The sequence below is a fragment of the Periplaneta americana genome, chromosome 14 (assembly GCF_040183065.1).
Source record: "Periplaneta americana isolate PAMFEO1 chromosome 14, P.americana_PAMFEO1_priV1, whole genome shotgun sequence".
Lineage (NCBI taxonomy): Eukaryota > Metazoa > Arthropoda > Insecta > Blattodea > Blattidae > Periplaneta > Periplaneta americana.
In genome coordinates, this window is record NC_091130.1 from 141,927,978 (window position 1) to 141,948,050 (window position 20,073).

A 20,073-nucleotide genomic window follows, 5' to 3' on the forward strand; every position below is an offset into this window, starting at 1 on the left:
CAAAGCGTATGCTTCCGGCGGAAAGAATATTTCGCGGTTAAACTCGCAACGCTAGAGAGACTGTCTAACAAAATAAGTTATTACTAATTTTATTTTTAAAATGTTATAAGCCTAGCCTATATTCACCCATGTCACACAAGGAGTGTTGAATTTTTCACACTTTACAGTAAAACCCGGATTATCCGTCACCCTATTAACCGATTGGTGGATTATCCGACTGTCTTTCTCGCTCGCAGAAAAAAAAAACATGAAGTACTGTACATTATATTAGTACGATTTTTTTCTACAGAGTGTTTTTTTTACAATCTTTACGCTTACGCATTATGGCTTACACTTCGAGTGGTCGTACTGTTTAACTTCTATGCAAAATATCTTCTACAAGTGTCAAAAGAAAACATGTTGTGCAAGTAAATTGAGTGGTTTGGGAAAAGAGAAAATGTGGTTCATCTCACATGACAATACGAGATATGAATTACAACTGTACGCGATTTAGGCTAATGAAAAATAAAATATAAACAGTATAAAATTTTTAAATCTACAACATGAGACCTCTACTATTCCTATCTTTCCACAGACGGTCGTCACAAGGAGTTTCCTTGGCCATTAAAAATCCGTCGTTGAAAACCAGACTTAAGTACAATAAATAATGTTTTAACAACCGACTTACGGGAAAATCAAACATTAATTTTAAGAAAAAAACAGACTTAAATTATTGAACTTCTGATCCACTACCTAGCGTATTAAAAGAAAATTCCACGTAGGAAATTACGAAAATATTATGTACTTAGTTTATGAAAACTTTTCATGGTACGGATTATCCGGTTTTTTCGATTAACCGCTCAGCTCATCCCCTTCATTACCACGGATAATAGAGGTTCTACTGTATTGCAAATTAACATAACCGTGTAAGTGGAACAAAACTTCGTCCGAGTTTCGTTCGAAATCAAAATGAGATTAAGATCAGTTTCACCGTCATGCACTTTACTCAAAATTCGTTTATAACATTTACTCCTAAGTATTGAATCATCCTGTTTAAGTTCTTGCACTGTTAGTAATCTTATGCGATTTTACCTTCAGTTACTTCTTAGCCTCTCGTACTGAAGTGTAGAAAATTCCTGTTTGATGAGAAAAACGCCGAAAAAGTTTTAGGCGAATTTCCAGCTTGTATCTAATGTCATCCAGAGTTTCTTCTGCGATCGCTGCACGTTATTTCTCTCGTTTCTTATCTTGAACACTTCCTGTTTCACGGAATTTATTAAGCAAGTCATAAATCTTAGTACGACCTTGAACTCAAACACCTGGGAATTTCTCTTGAAATAATAAACTGACATCACGAGCAGATTCAGTACGAACAAATGAATCATAAATGAACACTCGCTCAGATATAGAATAATATTATGCCTATTTTTTTCATTTCGAATTTTTTCCCTAGCAGACCGCATTCAACAACAAATATGTCGTCGCTGCGCCTCCAAAATCCGCTATGTTTTTTTTTCAACGATTTTGCAGGAGAAAGAAAAAAAACACCATCACTTTTAATTCCCTTGATATTCGAAGCTACTTTCGGTATAATCTTATCATTTATCATGTAATGATTGCAATTATGCCGAAAGTAGCTTTGAAAATCAAAAGAGTTGAAAGTGACAATGCTTTGATCTTTATCCTGCAAAACCTTTTCAAAAACGCATAGCGGATTTTGGAGACACAGCGACGATGTGCTTTAATTATCCACTCTCGTAAGAGACTACTACAATATTTCACCGCTCCATATATGCTGTTAGGCAGAGCTCCCTTGAAGGGGTTAGGTACAGCTTACAGCAGTAAAATTTTGGAAATATTCAATATTTTTTTCCTCCATGATTGTATCTTAAACAATAATGAAAATTAGTATGTGTAAAACATTGTCCTTCTGTTATATGAAAAAAATATTTTTACGATTTAAAAAAAGTTATTTACATTTTTTTTCTTTTAAAATTCAGTTCACTGTGCAGTGATGAAGCGTTTCCCACATAACTCAAACACTATCCAACATTCTGTGATGAAATGTTTTATGTTATTTATGCGTGTCATATCTACAATATGATGCAAGATCACTTCTCTATCTTAGATAGATTGTCCAATAAAAATACATTCATTTTTTAAAAATGGTCAAATATCAGTATTTTCTTCTAATACAAAATTAAAAAAAATATTATTTATTAAGGAATGTAGTTGAAAGAGCATGATATTCTAAACATGAGTTTCAGCAATAAAATAAAAGAGAGAGAACATCAAAAAGTTAACAAGTTTATGAGTTATGAGGGAAACGCTTCACCACTGCACAGTGAACTGCCACCATTTTGAATTTCGAAAAATAATATATAAATATTTTTTTAAAATCGTAAAAATGTTTTTTTCATATAGGAGAAGGACAGTGTTTTACACATACAAGTTTTCATTGTTGTACAAGATACAGTAATGGAGGAAAAAATGTTGAATATTTCCAAACATTTTACTGCTGTAAGCTGTACCTAACCCCTTAACCTGAAAGGTCGACAAAGGCCAAGCTAACCTTCCGTTGGGGTTCTGCCGTGATCACGTTTCACAGATAATCCGCTCACTTATTATATATACACTTTGTTCATATAAGTCACTAGACAAATTTTAATCCCTCTTCTGCTAGAAATGAAAATAATCAAAATCTGTGTTTTGTGGTGAAACCTTTAATCGAAAATTTAATAATGAGGGACCTTGAGATAAAATTTTTCCGCTCATCTACCTTCCTGAAGAAAGAGATCTTAGACAAACAGTAAACTTCTACATGGTACCAACTGTTTTTTATCCTCACGAAAGGTTTTTGAGCCTAAAAATCTATTTTCTTTGATCAGGAAGTGGAAAAATAGGCTCAAAAGCAAGTAGAGGCCAACTATAAATGACACATGCAATTGTAGATATTTTAAAACACATATATCAAGTTAAATGAATATTCGAAAGGCTGACATTGTACTTTCCTTATATGGAACAGTCCAAACAACAGGTGGAGCAAGTTTCTACGTAAGCGAATTACTACGTGGGTACTTCACAAGATTAATTTATAGGTCGAGGGTAAGAATTCTATTAACTTCATACCTTTATAAGTAGCGTGGAAATGTTCACTATCAAAATAATTATCATAATGTATTTCCATAATTTATATGTAAATGCCTTATAAAGTTATCTGTATATTTTATGATTTGCTTTTATTTAAATAAGATGACAGAGTATAAACCTTTCCATTCCTCTTATAAGGCGTATGCAGCATAAAATATTTCGATATTAAAAAAAAACACGTTTAAAACATCCGTGATACTAAGAAAGTGCTAGCCACCGGCATAGCTCAGTTGGCTAAGGCGCTTGCATGCCGATTCGGAATTGCTGTCGGGAGTGAATTCAATTCCCGCTTGGGCTGATTACTTGGTTGGTTTTTTCCCCGAGGTTTTCCCCACCTGTAAGGCGAATATCTGGTAATATATGGCGAATTCTCGGCCTTATGTCGCCAAATACCATCACCAGAGCTAGGAAGTTGGTACCAAAAAACTGTTAAGTTGTGTGAGCTTGGACTATATCTCTTCTGAATGAAAAGTAGTAGTGCAGCTCTCAATGTCAATGAACCAGAACGACAAACATGTACAGCCGGGTGGTAACCAAACTTGTGCTGTAATCGTACACGGCCTTAGAACAAGAAAATATTAAACGAATAGGCCTAATAGAAAAAACAACAATTTGTAATTATAAACTTCCTAACTCCCAATCTAAAATAATTTACCCATACATATAAAAATAACATAAAAAGTATACAATTATGATTCTAGCCTCATTATAACAAATAACATTTTCGGAAATTGGCCAACGTGATTAAATTGTGGCCAATTAGCCATCGTACGACATTTTGTATTTCATTAGAAAAGTTAAAAAATCAGGGTGAACGGAAATAAATTATTAAATGTATTAGCCACAGACAATGTTCCACAACACCTTATAGCAAACATATATAATATCTATAAAACAAATCTAATTGCAGTAAGGTGTGACAATAAATTATCGCATTGGACAGAAATTCATACAGGAGTAAGACAAGGCTGCGGCCTTTCACCGTTGCTATTTATTATACAGGGTGTTTCAAAAATACGGGGCATAATTTCAAGTATGTATTTCCCACATGTAGACAATCAAAATAGTTCATTACAACATGTGTCCGGAAATGCTTCATTTCCGAGTTATGGCCTTCACAACATTGAAATTCACCGGAACGTTTTTCTTTCCGCAAGTCGTTGCCGTCAAAGGAGACATTAAGAGGGCACTCTGACAGTTCATTCCGAGGCGAAGGTTACATTCAGTGTTGTGTAGGTACTTGGATCGAAGGTTTCCTGATCGATGGATAGGTAGAGGTGGCCCAATTGCTTGGCCTCCACGCTCACCTGATCTGAACCCCCTCGATTTCTACTTGTGGGGCCATTTATTTAAAATCATTGGTTTATTCGTCTCCGGTGCCTGATTTGGAATCCCTTCGGAATCGAATTGTTGCATGTTCTGAGGACATACGCAATACTCCTGGAGTTTGGGATCGTGTTCGCAGGTCAATGAGACATCGATGTGAGGTCTGTATTCAAGCAGGAGGTGGACATTTTGAACATATTCTGTAATGACAACGACCTGCGGAAAGAAAAACGTTCCGGTGAATTTCAATGTTGTGAAGGTCATAACTCGGAAATGAAGCATTTCCGGACACATGTTGTAATGAACTATTTTGATTGTCTACATGTGGGAAATACATACCTGAAATTATGCCCCGTATTTTTGAAACACCCTGTATATACGAATCAAATAATTAGAGAATGGAAACAATTGCCTCATGGATATATACAACTCAATAGACATAGGCTAACAACTAGATTCATTACTTTTTGCAGACGATTTAGCTCTGGTGGCAACCTCAGAAGATGAATTACAACGTTCAATTTTTAATTTTAACAAAATTGGAATTAAATCTTAATACATAAAATTGAATGTGGGTATGTATGTATGTATGTATGTATGTATGTATGTATGTATGTATGTATGTATGTATGTATGTATGTATGTATGTATGTATGTATGTATGTATGTATGTATGTGTGTGTATGTTCTCTATACAAATCTACACGCTTTGACCGATATGTGCCAAAGTTTGCACATTTAATCTTCATAACCAGGAGAAGAACATAGGCTACATTAAAATTGTGCAAATGGAAGTTAAATTCATTAAAATTATAAAAAATAAAAATAAATAGATCAAATCTTCATGTATAATATTAAAACGCAAAATCTTCTACAGTCAATTGTTTTTTATTATTGTCTGTTATATTCAACATCGACTTTCACGAGGCCATGGAAATTTTAACACAAAATTAAATTACATTGTTATTACAGATCATGAAGGCTAAAACTAGATAATTCATACAATAAATATTTTTACGCAGTCCAGGACCGTATTATGAATTCCTCGATGCAGTTTTGTAGATAGTGAGAAAACTGTTTTATACAACTGAATTCTAGAATTCTTTGAAACTACAAGGATTGCTACTACATAATTTACTTAATATTGAATAACCAATAGTACTATTGCGAAATATTGACCCACCAAAATTATGCACGAATAAGAATTGGTGTAAAAAACTCATAAGAAACGTAATAGAATTGGCAATATTAACTGCAAAAATAAAAGGAGATGTTTTTATTCCACGTATTGCTAGGATACTCATTCAACTGCAATTTCAATGCCACAAGCATTTGTAATGGTCATATTAAAATGAAGCTCAAGGACAGTTGCTCAAAGTTGCAGACATTAACTTAAAAACTGCGTGTTTTTCACATCCTTAACTATATTTTATACAAAGAAGTGAAAAAAAAAAAAAAAAGATTTTACGCATATCAATAAGCAATTCAATGATACTTTTGTCATGTTGCTAATGTGGTATGTGAATGTACATAAGCCCACTGAAAATAAAATAACATTGTATTAATTCTCAAAATATTGTTGTTCACGTTGCAAATTTAGTATGTTAAGCATTGTGGAAATAAAAATCTCTTAATTTCTAAAATACCGATAGGCCTATACGTTTCTCAGAATATTGGTCTTTATGCGAGTTTATAGTCTATTGTATCTGTATTCTGTGTGTAAAATTAGAATTAATATAATATGTTCTGAATTTATGAGATATAGTTTCGAATTATATTAAAAAAAAACTGGGTATGATATACGGTAAGTGGGTGTACAGCGTTCAAGAGGTAAAAAAACCTTCCAATATAAATTAAATTATATATGTATATATTAGTTCAATGCTGAAACTGATCAGAAAGAGGAGAAGGAATTATATTTTCGTTGGGTTTTACTTTGTTTATAGTTTGATTTTTCTATTACTTTATTTGTATTTCTGGTGGTGCGGAAGAGAAGGCCTAATGGCTTTAACTACACCAGAATAAATAAAATAAATAAATAAATAAAAACAAATAAATAAATAAAAACAAATAAATAAATAAATAAATAAATAAATTTAAAACAACAGTTTAACTTCAGGCACATGATGAAATGTTTTCTTTTCGGTGCCTGATTTACAATTGTTTTAAATTGAGTTAACCCTGGCAGGCATTTGGCTAAGGAGTTCATTAATTCATGTAAGTGACGTTAAGTAAAGATTCATCTTTATGGGCGAGGAAAGCTTAGTAAAGACAATTCGTTTTGGTTGTGTATAGTTAGGTTTCCGAGATTTTCGAAAACTTAATAACCAGTTTAATTAAAAATAGAAGCAGAAAGGAAAACCCGGGCAACGCCGGGTACTTTCAGCTAGTATCATATAAAAATCAATAAAGAAAAAACTAAAATTATGGCCTTCTGCGAAAAATACCCTGTGTGTAGAAAAATATGTTTAGATTCAAAAATATTAGAAAGGATAAATTATTTTACATATCTCGGATACACAATATCTTTTTTCGATGAAGTAGACATTTCACAGAAAATTTCTAAATACACCAAAACAATGGGAATAATTAACAACATTATGAAACCTTCCCTAATACAAAGGCATACTCGAATTCGCCTTTACCAGACCTTGGCGAGACCTGTACTTTGTTACGGCAGTGAGGCATGGACATTGAGGAAGATAGACGAAAGTAGAATAACGGCGAATGAAATGAAATTTATGAGATATACAGCGGGATATACGAAATGGGATCACAAACGCAATGAAGATGTAATGGAAGAATTACAACTAGAACTTGTAATTAATCACGCAAAACATTATCAAAACAACTGGATAAATCATCTGCATCGCATGCATAGAGCTAGAATCCCAAAAATCATGCTCCACTATCGTCCAAACGGGAAGAGATCTCTCGGTCGTCCAAAGAAGCGCTGGATTGAAAATTCAACTGTGAGATCGTAAGAGGCCATTTGGCCTAATACTTGAAGAGAAGAAGAAGAAGAAGAAAAAAAGAAGAAGAAGAAAAGAAGAAGAAGAAGAAGAAGAAGAAGAAGAAATCAGGTAGGGTTATATGTGTAAGAACGTTTTGAGCGAAAACAGCAACAATAAGAGTGTTACCGTTTGTGATTCTTGGCTTGCTCATCATCGGTTAGGCAGTCAAAAACATCGACCTTTTCGTTACAGATTTTTACTGGCCACGAAAAGTGGTGTGTTAACGTCAACAGCAAGAACAGAAATGAATGACTGAAGCTTAGTAGATAAGCAACTCTACATATAAGCAATTAATGTAGTGCATGTAGTGGAACAAAGAAGGCGACATCTACTATGAATTGTTTCCTAGGAATGTAACCGTCAACTGCTGAGATTTATTACCAATAACTCAATCTCCTTGAGGCCGCAATTAAAGAAAAACTACCGGGAAGACTGCAGCAATAAATTTTGCATCATTATAATGCCTGTCCGTATACTGTTAACATTAAAATATTACAAATACTTACTTACTTACAAATGGCTCTTAAGGAACCCGAACGTTCATTGCCGCCCTCACATAAGCCCGCCATCGGTCCCTATCCTATGCAATATTAATCCAGTCTCTATCATCATACCCCACCTCCCTCAAATCCATTTTAATATTATCCTCCCATCTACGTCTCGGCCTCCCTAAAGGTCTTTTTCCCTCCGGTCTCCCAACCAACACTCTATGAGCATTTCTGGATTCGCCCATACGTGCTACATGTCCTGCCCATCTCAAACGTCTGGATTTTAAGTTCCTAATTATGTCAGGTGAAGAATACAATGCGTGCAGTTCTGTGTTGTGTAACTTTCTCCATTCTCCTGTAACTTCATCTCGCTTAGCCCCAAATATTTTCCTAAGCACCTTATTCTCAAACACCCTTAACCTATGTTCCTCTCTCAGAGTGAGAGTCCAAGTTTCACAACCATACAGAAGAACCGGTAATATAACTGTTTTATAAATTCTAACTTTCAGATTTTTGGACAGCAGACTGGATGATAAGAGCTTCTCAACCGAATAATAACAGGCATTTCCCATATTTATTCTGCGTTTAATTTCCTCCCGAGTATCATTTATATTTGTTACTGTTGCTCCAAGATATTTGAATTTTTCCACCTCTTCGAAGGATAAATCTCCAATTTTTATATTCCCATTTCGTACAATATCCTGGTCACGAGACATAATCATATACTTTGTTGCTGTGGTCGTGCCAGAGAATCAGTCCTATTCCGAGGCTTATTGTAGGGATTCGTAACAAGCTGTTTTTTACGGTGATGGGTTGTTAGCCCTTCGCCCAACCCCCAAGCTGGAGGACCACCCCTTATCGGCTGTCCACGACTGCTTATTCAATATATTCGCAGCTACCCTCCATATCTGGAGGCCGTCTCCTCTATCCGCAACCTGAGGACGCGCCATGCCGTGGTGATAGGGACCCACAAATAAAATAAACAAAAACAATATAATATTTATAAAGTTCTATAGGGTCTTCCCGTCCATAAACAGTGTCAACCGTTGGACTTAAAATTAAATTCAACTAAATTAATAAAAAACAGTGTAGTTCTCGTCCAATTACAAAAACGGTTATCCAAGAGCTCGATTCGGAGGTTATTCCACATCCACTCTATTCTCCTGATCTTTATCTTTGATATTTTCATATTTTCCGCTTTCTATCAAACAAACTCCGTATAATCTTCTTTAATAACGAAAGTGATTTTCAAATTGGCGAGATGATTTCGACTCCAAACTACCGAATTTCTTTAGGTGTAAAATCGAAGAACTGCCAGGACGTTGAAAATCAGCCACAAACAATATAAAAAGTATGTTATTGATTAGTTTGTATGTATGTATTTATTTACAGTGCAAGTAGGGAAATACCCGGTGGCAATAGTAACTTAATTATACACAATAAAAATAATACAAAATACAAATAATACACGATAATAACATTAATAATAATACATCAAATATCCAAATTAATAAGTGAACCAAATTTTCTATTACAACCCACATATGTATAGGCCCTACATAAGTTTCACATTGATACTGATAACCTTTCACTTCACTCTCATCTCACTCACTGCACTGGCACTATGACACATTTCACTGACACTATAGAACACACTATAAATTATCACTGATCGAAACTATTCACTGCCATTGTAAACCATAACTTCACTGTCTCACCACGCTTCACTGATACAACAGTTCAAATAAGACAAACAATTACACCCTTATTCGTACTTATAAACAGAACTACATTAATCTGAACATTTGTAGTCTAAGACCCTCTTACAAGCTAGGCCTATTTTAAAATAAGTTACAATTCAAACCAAGGGAATAACTCGTCAGGCTAAGTAAATATATGTCACCTTAAGTAATGTAACGTCCCTTTTTTAATTAACACTTTATACACAACGTTTTAATCTATTTTTAAATCTCCTTAAGGAAGGATAGCCCTCAAAGACTGCTACAGGTAGATTATTCCAATCATTTATAGTTCGATTTAAAAATGAGAATTTACCTACATCCGTTTTCTGTTTCCTACATTTTATTTTAAACTCATGATCGTTCCTATCATAGTACGTTGGCTTCTACAGGGTGTTTCCGAGGTGGTGTTACAAACTTTCAGGGATGATGGGGAAGGGCATATGTATTAATTAGAGATAAGGAATCCTGGTCCGGAAATGACCGAGTCGAAAATTACAAGCAAAAATAGTTGTGTGGAAATGAAATAATTTTATTCCTCTGTACACCTTATTTAAGTGTAGGCCTATTTATCTATACATCTTACACATACTGTATTCATCTGGTGTTGTTTACGTTGTCTACTTACAGTATTCCATTCAGTGCGATGTCTGAGGGATGGGGATAGGAAACTACACTATAGCAATGCAGATGGCGTAATGTGTAACGGACATGGTCGGTCCTGATATGCACGTCTGTAGACAGCAGTGTATGTGTACAAGTTGCAGTGTCCAGTCGTTCAGGCCTAGTGAAATGGAGGAGTACACGAGAGCGGAATAAGCAGACTTGATTTTCGAATACGGATGAGCCAATGGGAACAGTAGACAAGCTCACAGATTGTATCGGGACAAGTACCGACGTAGGAGACATCCGGCCCATACCATCTTTCCAAGACTGTTCTAAAAGTTAAGGGAAGGAGGGCACGTGGTGCCAAATTACAATTCCATTTCCACACAACTATTTTTGCTTATAACTTTCGACTCAGTCATTTCCGGACCATGGTTCCTTATCTCAAATTGATACATGTGCCCTTCGCCATCATCCCAGAAAGTTTGTAACACCACTTCGGAAGCACCCTGTATAACCGAACTGTTATGTCTACCCGTGCTGTTTGACCTAGATGTGCTCTGTACAATGATGTTAGGCCTATTCTAGTTTTTCTACGTCTGTTTTCCAATGTTTCCCATTTAAGTTCTTTTATCGTATCATTCCCGTCTCTTCTTTTATCTTTAACAAATTTAGCTGCCTTATACTGAATACTTTCTAAAGAATTTATCTTTAAGGAGCCATTCGCGGTTTCGTTTATGTATTTTATTCTTGTAAACATGCTACTAATATATCGTCGTGTGAATGCAAGAACTAGGTAACTCGAAATTTGCGTTTTTTAGTTACCTCTTCTATAGCATAGCAAAAATCGCACAAAATGTAATGCAAGAACTTGGTAACTGATCGAACGATACCAGCGACATCTATTTTCCAATATAACAAATATGTAAATGAAAAGAGACATATTCCTTAGAGCAATAAATAAGTAAATAGGCAATGTCACAAAATATGAAAAATCAATTTACCTAGTTCTTGCATTCACACGACGATATGCATCAACCTAATACATGTCACATTCTGCGAAGATTCACATACCTAAGTTGTTAAAATTTTTACTCCAAAATAACCTACTTTGTTTCAGCCTTTCGCAAGACAAGAACTAAGTATTACTCAGAATTGAGTCAATGTTCACTTAAATAGTATGACTGTCTGGTACTTTTATTGCCCTTATAAAATCTGCGTTGTCTGCAGAGAAAGAAAAGCATATTGCACGATGAATTGTTACTTTTGGTGAAAAACAGCAATTCATTCTTCCGGGAATGATGACACTCTTGATGTATTTCAAGGAAAATCTAATGTTTGGTCAGGTGCTGAGCGGCTGCAGTTATCCGAGTTGTACGAAGCTATGCCAAGCATGTGGTAGAAGAATTCCTTTCATTGATACGTGGAAATTGCTTCGTGGTTAGGTTACAAAATACTTAGCAACCAAAAAACTTTATATTTTAATATTAATAATAATAATAATACTAATAATAATAATAATAATAATAATAATAATAATAATAATAATAATAATAATGATTTATTTAACCTGGCAGAGTTAAGGCCATACGGCCTTCTCTAACACTCAACCAGGAGTAAAAACTGCGTTATAGAAACACTACAAATTTACAAAGTACACACAAAACTGAATAAGATAATAATAATAAAATGTAAACAACAAGTAAGAAGAAATCAGACATAATATATAACATACAGAAAGAAAGAAAAAAGCATAATAAAATGTGAACAGCAGGTCAAAAATAAATGAGGCCTACAAAGTATAAAAAATAAGACAATTATTGATAATAATAATAATAATAATAATAATAATAATAATAATAATAATAATAATAATAATGATAAATAAGAATAGTAATGATAATAATAATAAATAAAATAATAATAACAGGCCTAATAGTAATAATAATACTAATAGTAGTAATACAATAGTGCAGTACAAAGCATACAATGAATACAATATTTTTAAGTATACACAGTAAGGAAAATTATGTTTATATATAGCTCAACTTATCACATTAGAGATATACCATTATCGGAAAATATGAAAACAAAAATATAAAATAAGTTAAATATCACTAGAACATAAAAAAAAAAATGTGAATACGTGGAAACATGCAATACAACACTTGTCATAATAGTAAGTTAGTTTGGCAACTCGTCATAAGATAATTTTCTAACTTGGATTTGAAAGATTTCAATGTTCGGCAGCCCTTGACTTCAGGCGGCAGAGAGTTCCAGTGACGAGAGGTAGCAACAGTGAAAGATGAGGAATACAGAGATGATGTGTGAAGTGGAATTTCTAGCGTGTTATCGCGTTGTGATCGAGTATTAAATGTTTCCATGTCAGTAAAAATGCACAGAAATAAGAAAATGTCATAAAATCTTATCCTTAATGATATTCCCTTGTCCTGTACTGGGTGAACATACATTGTCCGATTCTGGGTAACTCGCGAACTAAACTAAAGCTTCTGGCTTTCAAATCAAAATCAATTACATATTACGTAGCCCTTTCAATATACAATTCGAGAACTAGGCTATATACAAGAATTGCTACGTTCACCTCAAGAGATAATAGAGGGTGTAGAAAATAAGACGCAACACTTGGAAAACATACACTTAACAGTAAAACACTCATACAGGGTGTAAAAAAGTATCCACTATTTTAGGAGGTGATAGTATGCATCAAAACAAGAAAATAATGTCTAATAAATATGAGTCCTACAACACATACTTTCTGAGATCTGAACACTTGTTCATAGGAGGTGCTCAATGTGACGTCCATTTATGGCAATGCAATTTCTCTGCCCTTCAATACAGCGGACTACCAAATAATCATACCGTAGTTGACACCCCTGACATGGAATAATGATACGTCGCAAGGAATACTGAAAACAAAAGTCTGACTGCGGATGTGAGCGGGGTTCAACAGAGATGGTGTTGTGAATTTTGGTAATCAGCATGTGTGAGCTGATGAAAATTCCCCATGCAGTTGAAGAAAGAGTCCTCTGAAGTTAAGTATTTAGGCATAATTTTCGATAATAATTTAAAATGGAACCAACACATTAATTACCTTTGTAATAAATTACGTAAAATAGTATATTATTTTGTTTTATTGAGGAATTACTTGTCAATAAGTTTATTACGCACAATATATTTAACTTTATTTCAATCGGTAATTATGTATGGAATTATAGGATGGGGTAGCTCATTTAAATCCAATTTTAATCCACTTTATTTATTACAGAAGAAAATAATTAAAATATGTCTTCATAAACCTATTGATTTTCCATCTCAAAATTTGTTTCTAGACTCGATGTACTTAACATAAGACAAATTTATTATATTGTATTAATAAAATTCATACATAAAAATCGAAATAATTTTGAATTGTATTCTCATAGTTATGAAACAAAAGGTATGAATTCTTTAAGATTGTTTGAACCGAAATGCAACACTGCTACAGTATTTAATCATAGTAGTAATTTAGGCCCAAGAATATATAACAAATTCATATTTAAATATCCTAATCTTGTCAATTCTAATAGTTTTAGTATCAAATTTAAAAAGTTATGTATGGATTTTATAAAAATTGAAAAATTGTAAATTAAAATTTATATACTATAATTGCACAGTAGACATAAGACAAATTGTATTGTATAATTATTAATTTCAATTCAGGAATCCGCCCCTGAGCACGAGTTCTACTCTTTCAATGGGCGAGCTAAAGTTTTTCTGTATATATTGTATTTTATGTTACAATTATTAGCAAAATAATAAATAAATAGGCACCGATTCTGAATCAACTTATGAGCAGGCGTTCTTGGTGATAGATTAATAGGGTCATACGTGCTACCACAGAGATTAACTGGGGATCGTTATCAGGACTTTCTTATTAACGTATTAAAACAAATTTCAAAGAGTGCGTGATTCCTTACGCCGAAGGGCAGAGGATGCATTGCCATGAATGGACGTCACATTGAGCACCCCCTATGAAGAAGTTTTCAGATCTCAGAAAGTATGTGTTGTAGGACCCATGTTTATTAGACATTATTTTTTTTGTTTTCATGCATACTATCACCTCCTAAAATATTGGATACTTTTTTAACACTCTGTATAACATACTATAACGGTTTACTTGTAATGATTCATAGTAGCCGTTTACCACCTCCGATACTGGGAGCTGTCTGGGACTGGGAGACGTTCCCCTATTTCTATGTAAATTAACCTAACCTAGAAGAGCGATTAAAAGTGTGTATAACATTGTTTCACTATAATTTTTTTTATTGGGTTATTTTATGACAGTGTATCAACATCTAGTTTATTTAGCGTCTGAATGATATGAAGGTGATAATGCCGGTGAAATGAGTCCGGGGTCCAGCACCGAAAGTTACCCAGCATTTGCTCGTATTTAGTTGAGGGAAAACCCCGGGAAAAACCTCAAGCAGATAACTTGCCCCGACCGGGATTCGAACCCGGGCCACCTGGTTTCGCAGCCAGACGCGCTGACCGTTACTCCACAGGTGTGGATGTTTCACTATAATCGAAACATAAAATTAACAGAAGTCTGTATAAATACAATGAAAATAAACTTCTCTTATTTTATTTCAGAATTATTTGCTATAAACTTCAGTTAATATGATTTTTTTTTCTTTCAGAAGGTTATTTTACGACGCTTTATCAACATCTTAGGTCATTTAGCGTCTGAATGATATGGTGATAATGCCGGTGAAATGAGTCCGAGGTCCAGCACCGATAGTTACCCATCATTTGCTCATATTGGGTTGAGGGAAAATCCCGGAAAAACCTCAACCAGGTAACTTGCCCCAACCGGGAATTGAACCCGGACCACCTGGTTTCGCGGCTAACCGTTACTCCACAGGTGTGGACCACAAATGTTGACACATAGGAATGATGTTCAACTATACAACACCAGAAACTATTACCCCATAAAAGTAGTCCGTAAGAAAGTATACTATGAAAATAAGAAAAATAGATAACTCTAATAAATTATACTTCAAATTTCGCAGAAGAAATATTATTCTTGACAATTTAAAAAAAATAAATAAATAAATATTGTGACAGCTACACCGGGGTTCGAACGCGTGTCCGTTGGTCGCTTAGGTGTGGCGGCGAGAGGAGCGTCTGGATGCCGAGAGGGTAGAGGGGCGGTGTACTACTGCGACGCGCGAGCGGAGGTTGCGCGCGCATCTGGTGCTTGCCGAGAATTGAAGGAAGCAAACTGCTACGTGCGAAGAGAAGGGGCGGACGGACCCTCCCGAATCTTCCAGAAGTCCGTCGAAGTGGAAATCCAGATTATTCGAGAGTGGAATCGTTGGCGAACTCTCCAGAACCTATAGTTTGGTTATAAAAGAGAAGGCGCGAGTGATTCAGCCCGTCAGTAAGCCAGTGTTGTTAAAGTCAGTGGAGAGCAAGCCAGACAGTCTTGTGTAGCAGTGAAGCCAGCTTCGAGACCAGAGCGCGACTTAAGTTGTGTCCGTAACTGTGGAGCCTGAAGCCCGGAGTTCGAGTGCAGTGGACCGCAGTTGGGGGACCTGAGTTCGAAGTGCAGCGGATCGTCTCTGAAGGTCTGGGGTTCGAGATTCTGTGAACGCGAGTGACTGAGCTAGAAGAACTAGGCAAGACAAACGAGCTGTGAACTGAGAACTGACCGTTCTGTGTTGTAAATAGTGCTTTGTAAATATTAGTTAAGATTAACAGTTCATTGTTGTTCGTAATAGTCCAAGTAAATTGTCATTGTCGTCAGTGGAGTGCACTAACGAATACTGTGTTACTGTGTGGAGAGCAAATCCTATTGTTGAGATAATAAAGTTACATTGTTGTTTAGTTTAAAATTTACAATATCGTCTGCCCAGGTATGTTGTGTTTTACGTAATAAATATGTGCTCAGAGGTTATTTATTATAGCAGACACCTCTCTCTCTCTTAAAAGTTCCTCTTATTTTCCTAGAGTTAAATATTGCAAGTATCCCTTACTTGCGTTCTGAAAACTGGAAACCGTACAAGCTACAGCATCTTATCCTCGGTTATGATTTGAAAGAGATTTATACGAATTTCTAGAATCCTTTCATTTCTATTGCCTCTCTTTTCATTGATGCTCCACCTTAGTATCATTTTATCGACTAAGCGATCTATGCAGTTCATTGGAGAAGATTTCACTGCAAATATTACGTCAGTAGCCGTCATGGACATGTCAATAAGTCGCGATATCTATGCCAGGTAACAGTATGTCAATAACGATGGAGAGGTAACAATTCATCCATCTCTACTTCAGATTAGATTTGTTCTGTAACAGGACATTGAACATCGCGAATATAAAGTCCAAGGACTTTCCTCTCGTCCGATATGTTTGCGGTTCACATTATCTGTACAAGAAAAGTGCAATTACGTCTCAACAGAAAATTCTGTATTATTCTGAATTATTTGAAGGAGGAAATCGGGCTTTATAAATTTTTCTTAGAGTTTCTTTCCTTACTAATATAATCATTACTTACTTACTTATTGGCTTTTAAAGAACCCGGAGGTTCATTGCCGCCCTCACATAAGCCCGCCATTGATCCCTATCCTGAGCAAGATTAATCCAGTCTCTACCATCATATTCCACCTCCCTCAAGTCCATTTTAATATTATCTTCCCATCTACGTCTCGGCCTCCCCAAAGGTCTTTTTCCCGCCGGCCTCCCAACTAACACTCTATATGCATTTCTAGATTCGCCCATACGTGCTACATGCCCTGCCCATCTCAAGCGTCTGGATTTAATGTCCCTAATTATGTCAAGTGAAGAATACAATGCGTGCAGCTCAGCGTTGTGTAACTTTCTCCATTCCCCTGTAACTTCATCCCTCTTACCTTTATATGGTCGTCTTTCTCTTCTGTAGGGGCGTGAGCATTTATAACTACGATATCGCACCATCTACCCTTAAGTACTAAATACGATAACCTGTCACTGATAAATTCGACCTTTTTTACTGCTGATTTTATTCTTTTATGTACAAAGTACAAAGAATTCTGTTCCTAATTGGTGATTATCGTTTCCTTCCCCATAATACAACAAGTAATCGCCTACTTGTGATATGCCATTCCCATAACCTAACCTCTTGTACTCCCACAAAGTCTATTCTATATCTAGCTAGTTCTTTTGCTACTAATGTTACCCCTCCTGTTCTATAAAGACTAGTTACTTTCCATGTACCAAATCTCAAAACCTTATTCCTTTGCTGTGGTCGTGCCGGAGAATCAGTCCCATTCCGAGGCTTATTTGAAGGATTCGTAACAAGCTGTTTTTATGGTGATGGGTTGTTACCCCTTCGCCCAACCCCCAAGCTGGAGGACCACCCCACATCGGCCGTCCACGACTGCTTATTCAATATATTCGCAGCTACCCTCCATATCTGGAGGCCGTCTCCTCTATCCGCAACCTGAGGACGCGCCATGCCGTGGTGATAGGGACCCACAATACATAGATTATAATCATTATTATCATTATTATTATTATTATTATCATTATTATTATTATTATTATTATTATTATTATTATTATTATTATTATTATTATTAAGGGGAATTGGACGTTATCGCATGCAAAGTAATGGTAAAAATAGCCTATCTTCATGCAGTCATAAATGTAATACTATTTATCACAGCTATTTCATTTTTTTAGTGATATATGTATACACATTAAACTTTAAAATGAAAAAAGAATGGTTAATCTAGTGTAAATCTTACCCTTAAATTAATTTTTGAATTTAAACATATGTTTTATATAAAATCACTACATACCTGTGATTAGGTACACTCTATTCACTTATCATAGCACACATTGAATTAAAATTTTGGCCACTTACTGCTAACAGATACTAAAACATACCCTACTAAAATTATTAAAATATCTGTAATATTATGGGCATAGGGCTTATGCTAATCTTCAATTTTTTTTTTAAATTTATTGACGGTGATGATTACTATAAGCCCTATGCCCATAATATTACAGATATATAAATAATTTTAGTAGGGTATGTTTTAGTATCTATTAGCAGTAAGTGGTCAAATTTTCAATTCAATATGTGCTATAGTAAGTGAATAGAGTGTACCTAATCACAGACATGTAGTGAATTTATAAAAAAAATTGTGCTTAATTAAAAAAATTAATTTAAGGATACAGATTTACTCTAGAGTCAAAATTCTTTTTCATTTTAAAGCTTAATATGTATACACACATAGCTAACAAAAATGAAAGACCACTGATGTGAATTCGTCACCAAAGACCCTAAACGTTTGACACCATTATCCACACCTCTCCCTGCAAAACACATTGATGTGTCCAGGGTGCGAAATATCCCATGGGAACCTCTAACGTTGACGTCAATAACTGTAATAAAACAAGGCTTAAGAAAAAAGTGGAGTCGGTTGCCGGTTGCCATGGTGAGAAGAAACGGTCCATTTGCATCTGGAACGCAAGGCCAGCCTTTGTTGAGGTAGAGTCGGGAACTGTTTACTGTCGGTTAAATCGTACAACACAGCATTACAAAGCGTCTTAAAAGATTGCGGGAGTACACATGTAGTCATTAGCACCAAGCCGCGTGTTTCTCGTGTATAATGCGTGCAATATGAACGCGATACCCCCACTCGTCACTTTTCTATATATACCTACACCAGTTCCGCCGTCGCGCTCAACGGCCAGTGCTCGCCCTCCTAGAGGCAAATCTGCAGTTCTCTTCATCTCGTCGAACCGTTCACAGATACGCGTCAGTCCGTGCCGTGAGTGTGTGCGCGTGAGTGGTGTGACGTGTGGTGAAGGTGTGGCTACCTTTTAATTCAGCAGTGAAGGTGAATCAAGTTATTCTGTGCCTTAACTTTACATTACACTCAGAGATCAGCGGGTGAGTATTTTTAAAAGTTTTTCATTCCAAGCGTGAAACATCACGAAAAATGATAATGGCTCGATATATTCATATGCAGATAATACAATGGTTATTTCTGGAATGAAGTATATAAAAATGCTAAAACATAGTAGGTAGGTATAGGGAAGGAGGGAGGAAGAAAGAGAAAATCTATTTTTTTTGACAGCTGACTACAGAAGTAGTTACCAAAATAAGATCCAGCATTAAAAAATAGTAATATGCGTTACAAGAGCGGTATGTTGAAGTTTTCATGTTCGAGGAAAAGTTTGAAAAAGCGAAACGTAGTTGAGCTTTTTTAATTTCCGATAATTGAAAGAAAACATACCGCTCGTGTATCGTACATTATTTTGTGCGAAGATCGTTTATTACATACCTGAAAGAGGAATTTCTAATTAGTTGCAATGAAATCTCCATCTTGGTTTCTGTTTAATTACGGCAACTTCGGAAAGCCAAAATATCTTTCTTCAACATTGTTGCTTTAAAATGTTTTCTGTGTTTACTATACTCCAGCAGGCCGTGATATACGTCTGTCTTTTTTTTATGATGAGTCTATGATGAGTCTGGAATCTTGTTGATTTTTTCACGGCTTGCTTAATGTTACTTGCATCACGAATGCAGTAACTTTAGTGGAGTTGTAGAGTTTACTTAATTTTTGCAAATATTTAAAAACAATAATTAACAGTGCAATTTAGGTGAAATTTCAGTGGTAAGTTTCCAATTTATAACTATTACTATATTGAACGTCTCTAAAAATAATATGTTAAAAGCCTAAAGCAGTAACATCAATATGTCACTTAAGCGGTAAGAAGAGG

General features: G+C 35.2%; 1 protein-coding gene and 1 long non-coding RNA gene across 2 annotated transcripts in view; one reads left to right on the forward strand and one right to left on the reverse strand.

The window, feature by feature from the left end:
• The window catches only part of LOC138713770 (uncharacterized), a 428,588-nt gene that overhangs the window by 362,741 nt on the left and 45,774 nt on the right, over positions 1-20,073 (reverse strand). The window lies entirely within an intron of this gene.
• The window catches only part of LOC138713766 (ATP-binding cassette sub-family C member 4-like), a 135,193-nt gene continuing 134,039 nt past the window's right edge, over positions 18,920-20,073 (forward strand). The window contains exon 1 of the mRNA XM_069846178.1: positions 18,920-19,240. The gene's annotated coding sequence lies outside the window, so the exon portion shown is untranslated. The remainder of the gene's footprint in view (positions 19,241-20,073) is intronic.